The 22,120-nt window shown below is 34.8% G+C and overlaps 2 long non-coding RNA genes across 2 annotated transcripts in view; both read right to left on the reverse strand.

Moving 5' to 3' along the window:
- Positions 1–7,540: 7,540 nt before the first annotated feature.
- Positions 7,541–10,407, reverse strand: LOC112501095. Its single transcript, XR_003067413.1, has 2 exons — positions 8,932–10,407; positions 7,541–7,826 (listed from the first exon to the last, which is right to left on the reverse strand). It is a non-coding gene; the product is annotated as an uncharacterized LOC112501095 (long non-coding RNA).
- A 1,544-nt stretch (positions 10,408–11,951) lies between these two features.
- Positions 11,952–22,120, reverse strand: part of LOC112501096 — an 11,181-nt gene continuing 1,012 nt past the window's right edge. Inside the window, exon 2 of the long non-coding RNA XR_003067414.1 lies at positions 11,952–13,356. This is a non-coding gene — a long non-coding RNA (uncharacterized LOC112501096). The remainder of the gene's footprint in view (positions 13,357–22,120) is intronic.

Raw genomic sequence — 22,120 nt, forward strand, 5'->3', positions numbered from 1 at the left:
GGAATTTATTCGAAGTGTTAATCGGACATAAGTGAAGTGTTGTCCGGATTTGTTATCCGGACAAGATTTGACCGGATTATGAATGGATATATCATTTTGATTCTTTTAATAAGAAATGGAAATTTTGATAAAGAATGATTTTGGAACTGATATCATTCCATTGACTGCGGTCTATTCTATATGGAATTATTTTGTGAAATATTTTGATGGAGAAATAAGGGTGGCATATCAAGGAGAGGTGTACCATGGGATAAGGGTGGCATATCAAAGAGATGTGTACTATGGGATAAGGGTGACATATCAAGGAGAGGTGTACATTTGGATATAAGGATGGCATTTGTATATGTATGTTATGTAATATAACTCTTACTATTATATCCCTTAAGATTACCGTAGTCTGGAATCTTTATTTCTTTGTGATTTAAAGGTTTAGAATCAGAATTCTTATTGGAAATCATAGTCTGGATGTTATTAAAAAGAAAATAACAGGTTTGTCCTGTAACTTTGAATAAACCTTGTTTGAATATAAAAGGTTTAAAAGTGGCACTATGTTAATTGGTTAATATAAATATGTTTGGAGTTGATGTATTATTTGCAAGTTGGGAAATTTGGCTTGAAAAATAAAAAGGTATTAGTAATATGCCCTTACTTGTTCAAATATTTGTTGTATATATGAAAAGTTGTTTTACATAAAGTTTTGGTGATTAACACCCTGCAATGACATAAATAGGGTAACTCACTAGRCCTTTCGGTCTAACCCTCATTTTGTGATTTTAAACATGTATTGCAGGAAGTGCAGAATGTAAGGGGAAAGGGAAAATATAATAATTTCCCTATATGTTTATCTGCATGAAGATTGGCTGATGATTTGTATAGTTTTGGCAGATGAAATTGGATTAGTGCAAAATTTGTATTTTGAATTTTTGGACCATGTATTTTGTACTGGTAGATTCTTGTACTAAGGAACCAATGTGGTGTACAAACATGTATTTCTTGTATATAAAGTATATGTTTCATGCAATGTGTGGAATTGGGGTGTTACAATAAGCTATTCAGGTTTGCCTCTCTCTCTCTCCTTCTTTTATGTGGTATTGTTTGTGCTTCTATTTTGTTGTGTTCTGGTATCAGAATAGAAGCTTGACCTAGCACCGTTCAGTGTTTTAGGAATCTTGCTTGCACTCTATTCAGTTCCTAGTTTCTTTTGTGTGTGTTTTTTTGTTTGCTTATGTCGGCTACACCAGTTGAACGGGAAAGTACTATGGAATCCAAAGTCACTAAGTTAGACTTTGGAGATCCTCTGTATTTACATCCCGGTGATGCTATTGGAGCCTCTTTATTATCTTTCAAATTAAGTGGCACTGACAATTACAAAGTCTAGTCTTGTGCCATGATATTAGCCTCTGAAACAAAAAATAAAACTGGATTTATAGATGGAACCTGTCGTTGTCCTGTTGATGACCCTGGCTTAGTAAAACAATGGGATCGATGTAATTCGGTTGTCCTTTCATGGATTCTTAGATCCTTAACAGAAGATCTTTTCTTAGGGCAAGTGTTTTCTAAAGAATATTCCCTAGTTTGGGAAGAATTAAAGGAAACTTATGATAAAGTTGGCGGTTCTGTCACTTTCAACCTATGCCAGAAAATAAACTCTCTAACTCAAAATGGTTCTTCTGTCTCTGAATACTATCATAAGCTAAACTCTCTTTGGAAACAGTTTGATGCCCTTGTTAAATAACCATCTTGCACTTGTAAAGCTTCTCATGATTTTTTGGAACATAGTCAATTGATTAAACTTATGCAATTTCTTATGGGCTTGGATGAAGTTTATCAACCAATCAGAAATAACATTCTATCTAGGGACCCTCTTCCCTCTGTCAAAACAGCTTTCTCTCTTGTTTCTAGAGAGGAATCTCACAGAGGGGGAAATTTATCTCAAAGTCGTTCAAAACCTCAGCTGTCTGCCTTTCTTAGTAAGAATAATGAAAATAAAAGAAGACTTGGCAAAACTTTCAATAGTCTTGTGTGCAATCACTGTGGAGCCACGAGACATACAATTGAAAGGTGTTTCAAATTAATAGGCTTTCGTAAAGATTTCCAAAATCATCCCAGACCTCAAAATCCTACTTTTAAGTCTCCAAATTAGAATTTCAAATCCACTGTTGGAAATGCTTCTATCACTGAACATATTTTTTCTAAACCTTATTTTCCCTTTTCTGAGGAACAGGTCACTAAGCTTCTTGGTCTAATTGATTAGAAGCCTATTCCTGAGGAAGTAACTACCAATATGGCAGGTATGTTTAAGTCCTCTCTATATGGGTGGATTATTGATTCAGGAGCTAATCAACATATGACCTCATCGTGTTAATCTTGATAATGTGGTGGATGTTACTGATTTAAATCTTAAATTCAGTCATCCTAATGGGACTGAGGCAAAAATAAATAAAATTGGAAACTTAAAGCTATCTAATAATGTTACACTTTTTGATGATTTGGTCGTCCTTGATTTCAATGTCAAACTCCTGTCCATCCATAAGTTAGCGAGAGACAACAAAGTTTATGTTGGTTTTGATGAATCAAAATGCTATGTTCAAGATTTTCAACAAAAGAGTCTTGTGGGGACTGGTAGTCAGGAAGGTGGCTTGTATTTTTTTTTATCATACTTTTAATAGTAAGTCTACTCCTTCTAATAATCAAAATATGGTTTGTTTTGTATCTACTCGTTTGTGGCACTGTCGTCTTGGACACCCATTGGATCAAGTTATAAAGGTCTTAAAAGATACTCTTAACATGGAAAATGATGGTTGTGGTCCTTGTGAGATTTGCCACAAGGCAAAACAAACTCGGGAAAAATTTGAGTCAAGTATCCACAAGTCTCAACAACTTGGTGAACTTGTTCACCTTGATGTTTGGGGACCTTATCATGTTCAGAGTAGAGAAGGTTTTAAGTTTTTTATAACTGTTGTGGATGATTTTACTCTTGCTTTTTTGGGTTTATCTTCTAAAAGGGAAACATGAAGTTCGTGAACCCATTGAAAATTTTTATAATCTTTTATACACTCAGTTTGGGAAAACTGTAAAAAGAATTAGGAGTGACAATGGTTCAGAATTCACAAATCAAAGATTAAGTGATTTTTTTAAGCAAAAGGGAATAATTCATCAAACGTCATGTGTCTATACACCCCCAACAATATGGGGTTGTTGAACATAAACACCGTCATTTACTAAATGTTGCTAGGGCTCTCATGTTTCAGGGAGGAGTTCCACTAAATATGCGGAGTGAGTGTATTCTCACATCTACATATCTAATAAATAGAACACCAACTTCTTTCCTAAATGGTAAGAGTCCCTATGACTGATTCCAACCAGTCCTCACTCATCTTAGAAGTTTTGGGTGTTTGTGTTTTGTCCATCTTCCTAATATCACAGGCAAATTTTCTCCAAAATCTAAAAAATGTATTTTGTTGGGTTATGCTGTTTCAAAAAAGGGATATAGACTTTATAGTCTAGACTCAAAAAGGATAACTGTGTCTCGTGATGTTAGATTTTATGAGAATGTTTTTCCTTTTAAGATGAGTACGGACAGGGGTGATGAATCAAATTCTCAAAAGCTAAGCAATTTGAATTTCTTTGATCTTGTGAATAGTTCATCTAACAATCTTGATAACCTTCCTCCCAATGATGAATGTTGAAACCAGTCTGCTGATGAGAATTCTCATCAGTCTCTTTCTGATCAAAGTAACCAGAATGGTTTAAGTAGTCCATCTAGAGTTGCCAGTAGGCAGTCGCTTGGTAGCTCGAATTATCAGTCTAGTCAAGGTCCCTCTCAAGAGGACAATCTCAATAGAGTTACCAGCTAGCAGCCTCTGAGTAGCTCTGAAGTGACTACCAGCTCTTCTGATGATATTAATAGAAATAATAATGAAATCACTTTAGGTCTCATCTCTGAGGATAGTTCTACTCAAACTCAATCTTTTGTTAGAAGGTCATCTAGATCTTCTAACTTTCCTCATAAATTTGATGATTTTGTGGTAGAAGGTAAGGTTAAAAATGGGATTGAACGTGTTGTGAATTATTCTTGTCTATCTTCTGAAAAAATTTGTTTTGTTTCAAACCTAAATAACTTTGTTGAACCAAAGTCTTTTAAAGAAGCTTGTAATGACATAAATTGGATAAATGTCATAAATGAGGAAATGGAAGCGTTACACAAAAATGGAACTTGATATATTATTGACTTGCCAAAAAGTAGGAAAGCTATCAGATGCAAATGGATTTACAAAATTAAGTATAAATCCACAGGGGAACTTGAAAGATATAAGGCAGCTAGACTATAGTCAACGTGAAGGTCTTGATTATGAAGAGACTTTCTCTCATGTTGTAAAAATGGTGACTGTGCGATGCATCATAGCTTTAGTTGTTCAATATAAGTGGCCTTTATGTCAGTTAGATGTCAATAATGTTTTCTTATATGGTAATTTGGTTGAAGATGTGTATGTGTGTTTACGTGAAGGTTACTAAAATTCAAATGATACACATGTTGCAAACTTGTTAATCTTTATATGGTTTAAAACAAGCGTCTCGTCAGTGGTATGCTAAGTTATCTTCTTGTCTCATTGATCATGGTTTTGTTCAGAGTATTAGCGATTATTCTTTGTTTACAAAACATATTGGTAAAAATTTCATGGTTTTATTGCTCTATGTTGATGACATAGTTATAACTGGAAATTGTCTAAAAGAAATAAATATTTTTAAAGAATACTTAAAAAGTAATTTTGAATCAAAAACTTGGGAAATCTCAAGTTTTCTTAGGAATTGAAGTTTTAGAGTGTTTTGATGGAATCTGTATGTCACAGAGAAAATATTGTCTTGAATTATTAAATAACTTTGGATATCTAGGGTGTAAGCCCTGTAATACCCCTATGGACATGAATCTTTACTGATTCTAGCAATCCTAAAGATCATCCTTTATCTGACTGTTCTGGTTATCAAAGGTTAATAGGAAGATTAATCTATTGGCTTGCTACTCGTCCTGATATTCCTTTTTCTGTTCATTGTCTTAGTCAGCTTATGCATGCTCCTAGGAAGTCTCACCTTAATCTTGCTTTTAGAATTCTCGGATATTTGAAATTCTCTCCTGGAAAAGGGATTAATTTTACAAGGTCAGAATCTTTTTGTCTAAGTAGTTATGTTGATGTTGATTGGGGTAAGTGTTTGTCTACTAAACGCTATGTTACTGGATATTGTTTATTTCTTGAAATACTTTAATTTCTTGAAAAAGCAAGAAACAAAATACAGTTTCTCGCTCTTCATATGAATCAGAATATAGAGCTATGGCAATTGTATCTTGTGAAATCATATGGGTTCTTAAGATTTTAACAGACTTTAAAATAAGCAATCTTCTTCCTGTTAGTTTGTATTGTGATAATAAATATGCAATACAAATTGCTAATAATCCTGTTTTACATGAAAGAACTAAACATATTGAGATTGATATTCATCGTGTTCGTGAGCAAATCAGTAAAGGAGTTTTAAAGATTGAAAAATATCTTTCTTCTGAACAGACTGTAGATATCTTCACAAAAGCCCTTAGTGTTAATCATCACAATTACTTGTGTTCAAAATTAAAAATGATTAATATGTTTAAGCGTCAATATTGAGGGCGGGTGTTAAAATTATATTTGTTAATACCAATCTTGACTTATTTGTTGTATCTGTTTTGATAGGATATTGTCAGTCAAGGGTAAAAGATGTCAAAGTCGAATTGTTAAAATTTGTAGCTGTTTCAGAAGGACTGCGCCTCATGTTTCAAGATTCTCCAAGGGTAGCGGAGTATTTCTCCCAATGTTCAAGCACCATTTATGTCATTTTTTGGAAGATATTTAAAGTTGCATTCTCGATCATTCTTCATCAGATTTTCATAAATTTTCTCTCAAGATTCTATAACTCTCTCAACAAATCTCTATTTTTCTCTCTCTAGATCTAATCAATCTTTTTGTTTGTTCTATCTAGATTTAAAATGTATTTCTTTTAGATCTTAAGTTTAGGCTAGATTCATAACAGTTTTGTGTGTAGATTGTTTAGATTCATATTTGTTCTACTTCTGTTGTTAATAAATAAAGATTTTTCATGTTTTTAAACCATTTTAACATGGTATCAGAGCTGATTGTTCGATCGGTTTTTGTTTTTGTTTGCTGAAAATTTGTCTGTTGCGTTTTTGGTTTGCAAAGAAACCAAGTAAAGGATCGTTAGGGTTTTGTTTTTTGGTTACGAGATCTTCATCTCGTTAACCTACCCTAAGTGATATTCGGTTGTGGTTATCTTTGTTGGCTCATGTTCTTGGAGGTTCATAAGAAATACAGATTCATTCTCTCCATTCTATTATTGTTTTCTTTCGGTTATCCGATAACAGATTTGTCATTATTCATTCATTTCATTTTGTATTTTCTCTTAACTCTCACTAGCTCCTTCTTCTTCTTAGCTAAACCGGCTAAGTTCAAGAGGTGTGATTAGGGTTTATGTTTGTAATCTGTTGATACACAAAGAAATAAAATCATTTGTTTATCCTTTTGTACAATTAACATGAAGTAAATTGGAAGATTATAGATTTTTATATTCATGTATTACAGCTAAGGGTGATCCAAAGCTCCAACAGTAGGAGTGCAGTTGGTAACTTAGGGGATGACCACAATATGTTTGTGAACACAAGAGAACTTCCTGAAGCTTGCAAAATTCGAAGTTTTCCGATTTGAAAATGGCTATAATTTAGTCAAGATCGCTCTTGGATAACGGAGTTTTTGAGAGGGGTTCTTAGGTTGGGTCAACAAAACACATTCACCCCTTCAAGAAGTCGTGTTGGAATTGCTAACCCACATCGTGCACAACTTTTGAAGTCACCTAAGCTACATTTTACGTGATTCAGAAGACGACTTGGAATTTATGTAGGAAATCCCATACATAATTTGGGGGAGAGGTCGCTTAGGAAATCCCATGTGTATTTTGGTACCCTTGGCAAAGGTTTTGAAAGACAATATAAACATCAAGGGTTGGGAAAGACAAATCATTGAAGGTCATGTTCCTAAATTTCCCACATTTGAAGTTTAAATCAACAACATTTCATGCATATTGAAGCGAGTCTCTAGTCGCCTTTCAAGTACTTGTTAACAATATATATTTGTCCCAAACTCCGTAAAACCTCATCACTTGTTGGTTGGTCTATCTTTAGGTTTGTTTGCTAAATATCCGAACGCGAGTGCAACACATTTGAAAGCAGCTTCTTCAGTGTAAGACGTGGATCTATTACTTTACTTAGTCCTCCTTTATGAGCTAGGATTGGACTTGTCCGGACTACAAAACTACATTTTGCTTATTAGGCCGATTGGGATCCATTGCCCTTCCGGCAACACTACTCCTGGATTCACACGTCACTTCTCACATTTAAATAATGTTTGCAATCACAAAACTAATGAGGTTAAGTTATCAAACCGCTACACTTGTTTTCTTTTGTTGGAAACAAACCATTCGTTGTCTTAAAAATATAGAATGTGGACCAAAAGTGACAAGCACGATGTTCTTATAATATTTACATTTCCACAATTTATTTGAAAATGTCATTCTTATGATTTACGAAGTAACGAAAAGCTAAGTAAAATTGTGATTGCTCATTCAAAAATCACCTATGCACGACTTCTCAACATAACTTCATTCTACAGTAACATACCTGTCTCACAATAATTTGGGTCCACATAACATTAGGTACCTATGACACGTGTTTCCCCGTATTCATGACCAAATTTCGCCAATCCGAAATCCCCCAATTTTGCATTAAAATCCTGGAATAGGAAGTGTAAAAATATATGGTTAACTTCAATGGCATAAGATATTGAAGTGGTTTGATCACCATCATAAATCATGAATAGCTTGATATAGCAATATATCATAATTTTTAACACCACGACATATGATTTGATCTCTTGACAAATGCAAATAAGCAAGTGCACAAGCTACATCATTATGCTAAGTCGTGTTTCCCATGAATGTAGCTCTGCAAAATTATTCATGTCACAAAGCTCCTTCATTGCAATAATTCAACTTTTGGGTAAAAGCAATCCAACAATAATTTTAGAGAGATTCAAGTATGGGCATAAAAAGCAATCAAAACTTGGGTTTTCCATGTACTTGTAAGCAAGCACTTATTCATGTTCTTTGTCATTACAATATACCAAGAGGTTAATGATATTTCTACGAGCCAACTGTCCTAGCACTCTCAACTCTGCCTGATGTCACAATTTTTAGCTATGTTTAGCTAAGAGATTGATAAAGCATAATTAATTCTAGTATTGTTCTACCAAACAGATTGACTCATTGGATCACAAAATAAAAGGCATAATGAAGATAATGAACATATGCCCGAGTCGAGTATCAACCATAAAATATTCACGTCTCCTTTGAAATGTCCTTTCCCATGAAGTTTCATATTACCTGAGCCTCTACGTGTTAGCGGAACCCAGATATGAATTGTTTATAAGATGCTGCTAGAGGTTTCAGGTCCGCACTTGAGAGTAGCTTCAAGGGATACTCGCTATAGCAAGACCTAAGATTCATGACTAACCTCAGCTTTACTTCTAAGGTGATCAAACTCAGGCCTCCGTTATGCTGAGATCAGTCTTACTACAGTATATTCAACCTGAATCATATATCATATCATCTCTCACTCCTTTTTAATACAGACCTTGTAGTTTGAACTTAATTTAGACTTCATTAGAGAAATGGTCCACCACAAACTTCAAGTACAAGCATCATCTATTTTTCTAATATTTGTCATGATATTAGACCGTAATGAGTAAATGTAAGATGAATTAATGTGAGGAACAAGATCTAGACTCCAGGAAATATTGATCATAGACATAAGTTGAATATGCAGTTATTGGAACTTACCTGCCATGCCATTCATCAGATCCTTGCCAACTATGCTTCATCAAGCCTCTTTAACAGCTCCAGCAATTCCAGCACCAGGTGTTGAAGGGGCGAACATGTACTGCAACCAACCGAACCCAACTCGAAGAATGCCTTTACAAAACCTCCCATAACCAAGAGTTGATCATTAGTGAAGTTACTTGTAACCCTATTGAAATAAGCAAACTTAAATTCTTCTAAACTTTGAATTCTGTAATCTGCAGGAACTTCTCTTCTGTCCACAAACATATTACCAGCAGTTCTCCTGTTGCCCTTGGTATTACTTGATACTTGATAACTTAAGTATAGATTGTTTCATGAGAAGTCATATTCTCTTATAATAAGAAAGCCAAGGGAATACATTATTAGAATTCTTTCAGTGCACCCAGTAATCTTGAAAGAAAAAGTGTGGTGAAGAAGGCTAAAACATTGCACCAATTTATAATAGTGTAGAGAACATAAAAACAGTATCAAAGTATGATGGAGACCTTCAAATAAAGTACCCAAAGTACAGATTAAACTAAAGACACATGATGGTGGAACAAGGAGCAAGAAATTTTAACAAAGAAACCAAGGGATGCTGTAAAACTCTTAGATGGTCATAAGATTTTGAACATAGAGATGAACAAACTAGACAACATAATCTATGGAAGTAACAAGAGACGTGGACACAGAAGAGTAAGAGAGCATACACATGAGAATAAGAGGAACTATATAAGAAAGTAGGAACAGAAGAGGAGCTAATGATGTATGCAAGTTGGCTCAGATAAGGTAAGAAATTACAGAAACAATGAAACTAAGGAACAAGTGGATACTCGAAACAGCGTGAACTATTAAATGATCACGGCATCACGCTGAGTGCAAAATGAAACTACAGAAACATGTTATTGAGCAAGTTAAGAGTTGAGACTAAGGGGTCGTTTACCAAACGCTTACGGGGCAAGCGCTTATCCGGTATCACTTATCTTACCGGGTGAGCATTACAAGAACTGGAATCTTACTGGTAAGCGCTTGCCGGGTAAAAAAAGCTCATCAACAATCCATTCTAATGGCCAATAATGTTACCCAACAACGTAAGTGCGGATGGTGACTCTTGCAGGTAAAGCACTTACCCGCTAAGCGTTTGGTAAATGGCCCCTAAGGTACTTGAAAACCAGTTTTGCTTGGTTCTAGGAACATCCATAGCAACAGGGACTTATTCTTAAATATCTGTGGATGTAAAAGGATCTTACATGGTGTTTATCAATCTTCCAAAGAGTTGTAGGGTACCAATGGAAGTGATGCGAGAAGTGCTTGCAGTGTAGGGGAATGTGAGTAAATAAATCCTATTACATGTTAACAACTGGAAAAATATTTTTCCTATTACCCAAGGTTCAAAAAGGCATAAGGCATAGCGTGGCGGCGAGTTCAAGCCTCAAGCCTTACACGCCACGGCGAGGACGCGGCGTTTTTCAAGGGGTGACATAAGGCGACAAATTTGTATGTCATATATTGAATTATGTATATAGATATATGTTTTCTATATATTATCTAATCAGATAATGATCTTAAAAAATAGTACATTCATATTAGAAGAAGAAAAATCATATAGATTATTATTATAAAAATATGTTTTTGATTAAATATTTAAAAATATAACTTGGAAAAGTAATTTTACAACTTCAATTTAACCGTAAGTCTGTAACGTCTATGAATTTGTGAAACTGTGAGTGATGTGATTATTTAGATCTATAAAAATGTAAAATCTAAGAAGTTAAAAGTATAAAAACACGAAAGATAAAAAATAAAAAAAAATTGAAAAAAAATCACATGTTACAAAAAACGCACGCCACGGGGCACCTCAAGACGCCATGGCATGAGCCACGCCTAACAGAAACGCTATGGGCCATTTTGTAACGGCAGAGACGCATCTTGCGCCATATCGTGCCATGGCGCACCTTTTTGAACACTGCTATTACGACAGTTTAGACCAAAGATTAGCATGGAGTCTTTATCGTTTTACTTTAGTTATGGGTGAACTCACGGATGACATGCAAGATAGCACACAATGGTGCATGATTCTAACCACTATCATGTACTGGTGAGACTAAGCAAGATGATAGACCTAAGGTGGGGCAAGAATAAAAGAAATTAAAATCTGCAGGTCTGGATTAAGCTTGTTTAAAACATAGTACATTAAGTGAAACTTTAGCGTTGTTGATAAGTAAGCATGCTTTGCAGTTTGCAAAAAGTAGTTAGAAAAGATATATTCTGTTAGTTTGAATTGGTATTATGAAGATGAAGATACTATAACAGCAAAGTGGATTAATGATGACTTGACAGCCTTTCTAGTTGGTCCTAAATGAGGCAATAATGGCAACTATGACTTCAGGAGAATAACGTTGGGCCATCAAAGTATGTACATAAAACGATTGTAGTAGAAATTTGGATGCTAAAATAGACGTTGGGCCAGACAAGAAGGAATAGGATTAGATATAAAGATATACAAGAGAAGGTTGGAGTGGCAATGGTTGAGAATAGCTGACATAACATAACTTAAGATGTTTTATTCATATCCAATACAGACCTTTGTACGTAGTAGATAGAACAGAAAATAGTATAAAAGGAGATCATTCAGAGAGGCAAAAGTTGGGCAAGACTAAAGGTGGAGAATTAATGAAGAGTGCTGTAAGGGAGCCGAATATATCAAAGGACTTTGTGTTAGAGTGGAAGAACCTCATTCATCTTCCAAAACAAACATTCCCCTCTTAAAAAAATTCTTTTGGCTTCCACCTCTTTCAAATTTCTTTCGGGACAATTTATCCTACCTCAACTGGTAGGGCATGAAACAGTTTTGTTGTAAGATACACTGAATATACATGGTTTACATTTCTATATGGAAAGAAAATTATTATTATGCTAACTGCTTATAACTTATGTAAATTAAAAAAAAAAAACAATGTAGTTCCGAAGAGCTTAAATAAGTTGGGCTGAACATATGAAGAGGCCAATAAATACCATCTGAAATGGAAAGAAATCTATCATCTGATTGATGCAACTAAATAACTAGTAGTACCCTTGTTCTTTTTAATGCTGAGAGATGGCATTTCAATGTCTTCATTGAAATTCTGCTATTATATGTGAAGATGATCACACACAAATTCACAGAATATTACATGCAATTCTAGAGGAGCTTAAAATACCAGAGTTTTCTCCTTTGAAGGGAAAGGGAATCATACCAGCCATTCTACCAAATATTATCATGTCTGCATTTTGCAATGAATTACTGAATTTCTCAGGTAAGGTCAGTGTACAGGCCACAACCTGTGTATGGTAGAGCTGTTTTGGATTGCCATGCAAACATCTCTCTGCAATTAGAACAAACTGCTTCAAACATTTTGGGGATATTTGACCCCTTATACCAGAACCAATGATATGCTTTAGATTGTCTTCTTCAATAAATTCTTAAGCCTATCTTGCTAAACTCCAGCAGTCCACATCAAGAGTGTATCCACTACATGCTTCCAACAAAGCACTTCCAAGAAAATGACCGCAAATTTTGATTGGGGTTATACATCGTGATRTCAARAGCTCAAATATTTTGTTAAATGAAAGTTGGGCAGCAAAAACTTCCGGACTTTGGKTTGTCAAGGCCAACTAATCAGCCATCCACTTATATCAAGACAATGATAAAGGTACTTTTGGGTATCTGGATCCCAACTATTACACAACTCGAAAGCTGACAAGTAAGTCTAATGTGTTCAGTGTTAGGCAGAGTGGCATACACATCAGATTTTCTGCTTTCCAGTTGCATAATAATCAAGATCTGGGTACCCAAAAGTACCTTTAACAAGTGTGTCGATACAAATTGATAGTTTATTCGTTGGGCCTATTTTGAACAAACCCCAAGTCCTATATGTTGTTGCCCAACTTCTATATTATATAATATTAATATCTAAGCTCTTGACATCACGATGTATAACCCCAACCCGAATCCCTGTACCAATGTAAAGGTAGTGTAACCCATGACCAGCAGCTATGCAGATGTTGAGTTGCTGAAGCCAAGAAAGAGGGGTACCAAGTTTATGGAGATAATCTTCAAGTGTTCCATTGGGCATATATTCATAAACAGGCATCTCTCTTTTCCATGATTACAATAGCCAGGCAAAGACACAAGATTAGGGTGCCGCAACTCTAGAAAGCACCTATGTTCCATTTTGTATTTCAAACATAGTCTCTTGGTATGAAATATTATATGGCTTGTATATAAATGTACCAAATCCTGCTACTCATGTAGGTACTTGATGCCCATTGCTAACAGAGCTTCTATAACAACACTGTCACTTTTCATGCTAAAAATGACATGTAAAATTCAAATCATCATCGTTAAAGAAACTCGCTTGAACWAAGTAGAGGTATACACTCCACCTGCATGTGAAAGAATTGAAAATTATTAAGTTGTGTCTTTCTTCCATAACAAGCAAACAGAAGACGGTCAACAGAACTTAGATAGGCGAACTAAAATCCATAAAGTATCATTGTTATTGACACATTAATATATATATATATATATATATATGGTTTTGTTCAATAGAAGTGAATAAGGAAGTGCTAAATGTCCAAGAGTTTTGTGTCTATGAATGATGTTGAATGAAAATCTAGAGAAAAAACTATGTTTCAAGCCACATCCACACAGAGACGATATACTCTAAAAGCTATGTTGTTAATTGCGGTGCAATAGCGGTTATCAGTCCTAAGCAAAATWGTGGTGAAAATTGYGGYTTCGACAATARCRGCGCAMTTTACCGCTATTTCACCGATATTGAGGTAAATAGCGATCTGCTATACCGATATTCTCAGTTGGACCTGTTYTGAATCTAATGCTTACATTTTTGTCGTTTTTGGGCATTCATTTTGACTTGGGCTTTTATTTTGATTTGGGCCCTTATTTTATTTTAATCCATTAACCATCAACGAATATCATCCAGGCTCCAGCATGCGGTTTAGAAATTCTTAGAATCTTAGGTTTTAATTTCTTTCTATCATTGTTGTTAGTCAACCTTCTTCGACACTGTGAGTTTTCTATCATCGTTTATGAACACGTTTCCTATTTTGTTTTGTGAAACTTGTTTAAGTTGATGTTTTGATGTTGACACTATATTTTTAATTAATGCATATAATATGTTCATGTATGCATATATATATATATATATATATATATATATCTATACTACATATATAACCATTTAAGACAAAGTCTTAAGTACAAGTTACTAAGCTTAAGTTACAACTATTTTATGCAAGATTTTTAAAAAACTCTTAATTACAAGTCATCAAGCATGGGGTACAAGCTTTTATGCATTGAGTGGTAAATATTCAGACTTCTTTTTCTCTCCTCTTCCTTTTCTAGAAAAATCCTTCCCTGCCAAATCATTTTGGGTAAGGTCAAAATTGCTTTCTCTTTTCTTCTTCTTTTCCAGCTTCTTGTTGATGAATGTTCCTGTGCCAAACCCAAATCAGTAAGTTCAACGTATGATTTCTTCAATTACTGCAAATTTTGCACAAATGGGTGGTTCCCAAGAATACTTCATCGATGCATATAACCAAACTTCGAAGGTTTTGATTTCACTCCCGTCGTACGTCCCAAGCCCCAAGACGTCGATTCGATTTTCCTTAAGACGTCGATTCAATCTCCAAGGTGAGATTCATCGTTCAAAACCACAATGTTATACGGTTGGGGTTCCACTCGATTCTTGCTTCCATCTCCACTCCTGATTCGATTCTCGATTCTCGATTCAATCTCCAAGGTATGTTGATGACATTTTAACTTCCTTTCTCTTCTCTTCAATTTAACTGATTCTTTCAAAAATTCAAAAGGTTTCATGTTTTCTGTTAACGATTGGTTGAAATTATGTGCCAATTGCAGAGATATTGGAATATACATAAGTAATTTTCTTCATCTCCATCTCGATCGTTTCGAGAAACTAGGGATTTCATTCACTGATTATGTAAGTAATTTTTTGTACAATTTGGGGTTTCAGTTATAATTTGTGTGCTTGATGTCAACAACATCATAGAAATGCTTATATTTGTTATTGATGTTTAACATCACAAAATGCATAAATTTGTGCTTGATATCAACAATTTCAGAATATGTCTACTACATGTTTGATGAAATGCTTAAGGGAAATTCGTCTACTACAAAGTGTAGTTCACATGTGCATTTTTGGGTCTACCTTTTACTATGTTGTTGTATTAGTGATCATTCTTTTTAATGTGCTTTGTTTGGAGAAGCAAACACCCTTTATCGTTTGTTCTTATTCGATTCATTTTTTTTAAGTTAATGGCAACAATTTGTGTTCCGTTGATGTACAATTTAAATCAGGTGGTTAGTCACGTGTAAAGCTAYAAGCTTAAGGAGATACATCTTGCTGTTATTTTATGTGCCAAGCCTCTGAAATAGACGAGTATTTATGTCATATTCGCACACATCAACACCTTTCTCAACAAATGACTGATTTGTATAAGCTTCACAAACTGTCTTCGTAAAGTTTAACCTATTCATCATGCTCTATTTATTATATATTTCTTGCTTGCTTGATTGGTTGCAAATGTGTGCACTTGGCTAAACTTAAGTGCTATTTTTTCTTTTCCATCAGGTTACGTATCACTTCTTTCACTGGAAGAAGGGAACACCCTTTGCTGATGACCAAGGCATCCACAACTGGTTGACTTGGTGGGAGCAAATTGATAGCGGCAAACAGCTCAYTTGCAACAGGAAGTTTCTAACTGTTGTACCTGTGGTGCTGTAAGTAATCTGAGTTTCTTAAACCTATAAGCAGGGTCTAGAAGCTCATATCATCACTGTTATTKTTTAGTATATCTGCGTATTGAATTTTGTGTTTCTGTTTTTCTTTCGATGAAGCGGATGGAACCCCTTGGAAAAATTCATATTGATTTTTGTATGAGATATTTTGCTCTATGCATAATTGTAACTTGTAAGGTTGGCTTGCAAAAGAAATGATTTAAAGGAATCTGGACCAGGCGTTTGACAATTAATAAAGTGCCCAACAAATGCGTATTGCTTTGGAGTTGATGCAGGACTGTTTATTGAAAGATAATTGATGTGGGAAAATAGAAACAAATGGTGTAGGAGAAGGAACCGTTATCTTTTCATGAGAACGGCCATAAGATCCTAGCTCACACCATAACTTATGTTATTCTGTGATTACATCAGTATTGTTAAGAGAAGAACACGAAACTGTAGATCTGGTAGAACTAAAAAATTCTGTCACTTACTATACAAATAAAGGTGAAGGGAACATATTGTAGAAAAAATATAATTATAAGAAATATATCTTATTAGGAAGTAAATAAATATTGATTTATTTCCTATCGTATTACTTGATCGGAGTTGATCCCTTGCTTACGTCCTGATCATGGAGGTTAGGAAATCATTTGGTGCTATTGTGTAATGATGCTTTCAATTATCTACTTATGTCATTGTTGTCCACCACATTGAAGATTTAACTGATATTTTTACCATGATTTTTTGTTAATATACTTTGGTTGGTCAAATTGGACAAAAGAAGTTTTTAATTTATTATGGATTAAAGGTGCTTAGAGCAAGATACCTTTACCAATCTCTAACGCATGGGTCTTTTTCAAGCCTTTATAATGTTACCCCACATTGAATACACAAAACGTGGCCAATGGAAACATTTCCCCATCGGTAAAATAGCAGAACTCTTTTCTGTTTCAATATAATGGAAACACGAGTAATATTATAGCTATGGACAAACATTTACATTAAAATCTTCAACTCTGTTCACTCAAGTGTTTGGAACTAGAACTGATGCATATAGTTGATTTATTTTGTCAAAGAAGACATGAATTTTTATTGATATATATAGTTGTTAAAAGCATCATAATAAGGTTTTTGATTGTGGTTGAGAATTGAGATGTCATTGTTTCCTGTTCTGTTCAGGAAGAACATTTTACTTTTCTTTTCCTTTCTACGTCATACTGAGCTCTGGATCACACAAGAGAAGTTAATATGTTTTACTTTCTTCATTGAAACTCTTTTTAGTTAGTTGTTTGTTAAGAAAGGAGAGTTCCTTGAAAAGGTTTTCATCCACATGAGATGAAAGTCAACTGCCACTATCAAGATCTTCCACTGGTCTAATTTGGATCACACTTAGGGGCCGTTTATCAAACACTTACCCTGTAAGTGCTTACCGGTAAGATTTAACACTATTATGTACTTACCGGGTAAGATTTTAGTTCAACAAAACTACATAGTATACAACAATTTACCTGATAAGCGCTTACTGTGGTAAGAGTCGTCGTCCTTACTTACTGGGTAAGGCTTTTGATCCTTGTCTCACTCTTACCGGGTAAAATTCTTGGTCCTTACCATATTCATCCGGTGAGGTAATGTTACTTGATAAGCGCTTACCCAGGTAAACGTTTGGTAAATGGCCCCTTATACTTGAATTTAATTTCTCACAGGTAGAAGAATGAATAGATGAAGGTTTGGCATTGGCAACTTTTTTCAAATGGGACTCCATCAAAACTGATTCACCAGGTGGCTCTTCCATTAGACTTTAGAAAAGAAAAACCAAGAGAAAAATGGTAAAGAAACCCCCCCCCCAAAGGTAACAGCTTTCGATCTTACACTTTCGATCCCATAGATAACAGCTTCGTGTTGGTCTCTTATCAGATCCTGTCACATCCTACACTTTCGATCCCACAGATAACTTCGTTGTTCAACTACGGTGTGCTTAGCGAGATCAAAGGTCTTCAGGCACAGGTATTACTGTTTTGGTTGAATATTGATGAAATCAGAGTTGATGTGCCGGCTACCAGCAATGTCTATTTCACTCTTGGATCTATCAGTCAGACGCTTGATATCAAACAGTTTCAGACGATTCACCCTTGAAGAGATATGYTGCTTGTGATCATGCCTCCAAACTTATCTCTCAGGTACTTATTTGTGATCACTGATCAAATTCACACTTCATATAAATTGTAATGACTCAACAATCTTATTATAAATCGATTGTTTAGATTTTTGGAGTTCTAATTTCTTCTTGTACTATTTTTTGTAGCTTCCAATACCGAAATGAAACATATCAGCATATAAAGTAATTCGGTTTCCATTCAAAATCGATAGCGGACAACTAAACAACGGAAGAATTGAGTTTTTTTATACCTTTTTAGATCATGATGTTGATCAAATTTTTACTTCATATGCTCTTTGATGTGATGGATTTTGGAATTTTGGGTTTTTTTCCATCTTAAGCTTCTTCTTCTTCCAATGTATAGACTTCATACACTGTTTTACCCTCCTCACCTTACACTTATTATCAGTACACCTCCCATTTATCATGATTCAAATCATTTATTTATATTTATTTATCTTCTGACATTGATTTGAATATGGATTGGTCATTGGTGTGTGAAGGATCCTTCTCCGATGGGGTTGGTGAATACACCCCTTTGACAACCAGAAATTGCAATTACCGTGAGTTAGAGCAGATAAACATCACTTGCACTTACCTCAATTAATCCCAAGGGTCTTGGAGAACTATCAGAAAAATCCCCAGTGCCTTGCTGTCATACAATTTTTTTCATTGATAGACTCTAATTGAAACCATAACTCATATTTATTCAAATTAAATTAATATGTAAAGACCAAATGTAACTTACATCATCGTTAAATCTTCTCTAATAAAACCAGTGAAACTTCAAAATCGGTTAAATTCACGGTTCCCGCCGCATTGCGCGGGTACACAACTAGTATATATATATATATATATATATATATATAACTCTTAAGAAATGTTATATGAACCGCTATACCACCGTGATAACCGCTATTTCAAATATCTGTCCTGCCCACTACTTTGTATTTTGACCGTTGTAACAGCATAGTCTAAAAGTCTACTCCTGAACCTCAAAGTTAGTGGTTAATCCATATAAACCAACTAAACCTCCTCAACAAGTGTATTAACAAATGCATTCTTCATATATACCAACATGATGCCCCACTAGATACAAATACTTTTTTCAGCCATAATGCTACATGAACCAACGTTTCCTCATAATCATCATTTTGGTATTTAGCCTAGGGAGAAGAACAAGAAAAACAAATAATACTAAGGAGGCGTTTGGTTTGATGGAATAGTTTTGAGGGATTTGGATTTCGTGGAAGGATTTGGAATTTGAGGGATTGGATTTGGGATCTTTAGGGTGTTTGGTTTTAGGATTTGGAATGGAACTGGATTCCATTTTTTAAATAATAAAAACAAGTTATAAAGAATTATAAAAATAATTAAATTACCTTCTTATTAGTTGATTATTATCAAGCAAATGTTTTTAACATATTTTTAAACACTATAATAAACAAATCCTACGTAATCCCATGAAATCCCAACCACCACCATGGGATTTCAAAATCCTATGTTTGATGGATTTCAAAGAAATCCTAGGATTTCAAATCCGAGCAATCCTGCAAACCAAACACGATATTGGAATGTATTTGAATTCCAAATCCTCCCAAATCTCTTCCATTCCTACAACCAAAAGAACCCTAAGTTCCCACTAAAATCCAATAGTCTTTCTCTACTACCAACAATATCCCCAATTTTGTTTTTCTAATCTTGTGCTATACAATTTGGTCATATATATAGAAATTAAGTACTTTGGACTTACATGATTTCATTTCTCTAACCTAGCTTAAGAGAGGGCATTTCCTTAGCATAAGAGCCCTCTCACACATTCCTTGAAGAATAACCATCCACAACACATGAAGAAGAAGTAGTGAAATGGATGAAATTAAGAAAAAAAAAATTGAACTAATTTGCATTCTAATGCACTTTTGGGGTGGTTTGGCTATCGTTGAATGATTTGGTGCAGATTGATTAAGTGGTCACAATGATTAAGAGGCTCTGTGTAATTTAGTGCTGAATGGAAGTGTTCTGAATAGGTAGTTTGGATGACAAAAAATTACCAATTTAACCTTGTGTATTGTTTGGTTGTTTTCTCATTAAGCCCATGTTTGTTTCCTAACATTTGACATGAATTGATCAATCAACAATAAAAATTAATCTTTTAGTTTGTCCAATCAACTCAATAAATTCTAAAATTAAAAACCCCAAATACAAAAATATATATTTCTTTTGCTAATAGCTAGTTGGCTACCAGTTTGATTTCATAGTAAAAATTATTTTTTACATAAATATACAACTCATTAAAAATTCTCGTTTTCCAAAAAGCAAGAAGAAACATTTACGGAGGATAGAAGTAGATGGCAACAGATTCATGGGTTTGTTTCTTTCTCAACGCCTTCCATAAAAAATTTATGTCACCGCCTTTCACTATTTTTTCTTTGTCGATGACTTCCATCTCCGATCTCGAAGTTGCCTAGAAGGAGACCATAGTCTTCTTTTCTTGTGGTCGTGGATATAAATGATTTTACTGCCATGGTAGGAGGATATTTAGGGGTTATTCGGTACAACAATTGAAAACTTTTCTCGGTTTGATTTTGATTTTGAAAATTTATCAGGGTTCAATTTTCATTTTTCTAGTGTTTTCAGTAGTGGGGTGTAAGGAAGGAGAGAGCTATAAGAGATGAAAAGGCTTTGTTGAATTTTATTAACAACCATGGAGCCTATTTATACACACGTTTACATCTCGTTGAGAGGGAAACAAATCAACCTAATTAAGACTATTAATTAGATTTTTGTTCGAGGGGGTATAACCAAATATATTTTGTAAAATGGTCAACGAAAATGACATAGTATTTAAAATCTTCAAATGAAAGAATAGGGGTCGTCCAAACGTCCGTAAATATTAGTTCTGACGGAGCGGTAAAAGTAAGAGTAGACTTGGAGAAGGGTAGTTTATGACTTTTATAGATATAGATATTGCAAGAATTACAAGTAGACTGAAATAAAGGAAGATTCAATGGCACTTGATTGTGTAGGGTATTAATAATATCAATAGAGGGATGACCCGAACGATGATGCCAATTGGTGGGAGGAATGACCATGCTTGAGTGAACGAAAGGAGGTGATGGGCTCCATTCATAGATGCCCCCCATTAGTTGGCCCTTGAAGGAGGGTGAGGCCTATCGAGCAATCCTTAATACAGAAAGAGGTAGGTAAGAATTCACAAGAGCATTATTTTTCATGTAGAATTGAGAAATATAGAGAATGTTTCCAGATATAGATTGTAGAAATAAAACATTGGAGAATTAAATAATTTATGAGAGTAGAGAGAGAAAGAACCAATATGAGAAATCGGCAGAGAGGAACCATCACCAATGATGAGATAAGAGGCATGTAAAGCTAGGTTGGCGATGTCATTTTTGACATGGTGAGTGACACCGCTGTTCATGAGCCATGAAGATGAAGCGAAATTAGCGAAGGTAGCAACATTAGTTTGAGGAGCCGAGCGAGAGACTCGGGTTGGATTTGGACCGACGAGAGACGTGGGAAAAACTATGTGAAGGAAGAGTTGTTTGAAGACAGAGTATTAAGAAACGACGTGACCCTCATGAAGACACCATTGCCCGAGATAGGTTTTAAGGTGCGGTTGTGGGTGGTGGTGTTTAAGGTAGGAAGGATGCAGGAGGTGGTGGTGTTGCCATTCTTTGCTATGATAAGAAATTGGATGGGAATAAAATTGATCAATGCTCTGATACCATATAAGAGATGAAAAGGCTTTGATGAGTTTTATTAACAACCATGGAGCCTATTTACACACACGTTTACATCTCATTGAGAGGGAAACAAATCAACCTAATTAAGACTATTAAATAGAAAATATTGATAAGAATAGTTATAAACATGTGATTCACGCAAGTTTTCCCCACGACCTGAAGACGAGGCCAAAGTCACTATGTGATTCATGCAACTTTTCCCCACGACCTGAAGACGAGGCCAAAGTCACCCACACACCTTTTTTTGACCGTAAATGAAAAATCACATGTGATTTTGCACGTGATTTGACCGTTTCCGTATTCTCTTAAATAGTTAACATTCTCATTTGATCTCCCTATATATATATATATATATATATATATATATGTATAAAAATTGAGCACTTCATGACAAAGCATATCCATACCTCAAAACTTTAATCTATAACCTTTTTTTATATTTGATTGCTTGATTATATCCTATAA

Source organism: Cynara cardunculus (assembly GCF_001531365.2).
Source record: "Cynara cardunculus var. scolymus isolate 2C chromosome LG 17, CcrdV1, whole genome shotgun sequence".
Taxonomy (NCBI): Eukaryota; Viridiplantae; Streptophyta; class Magnoliopsida; order Asterales; family Asteraceae; genus Cynara; species Cynara cardunculus.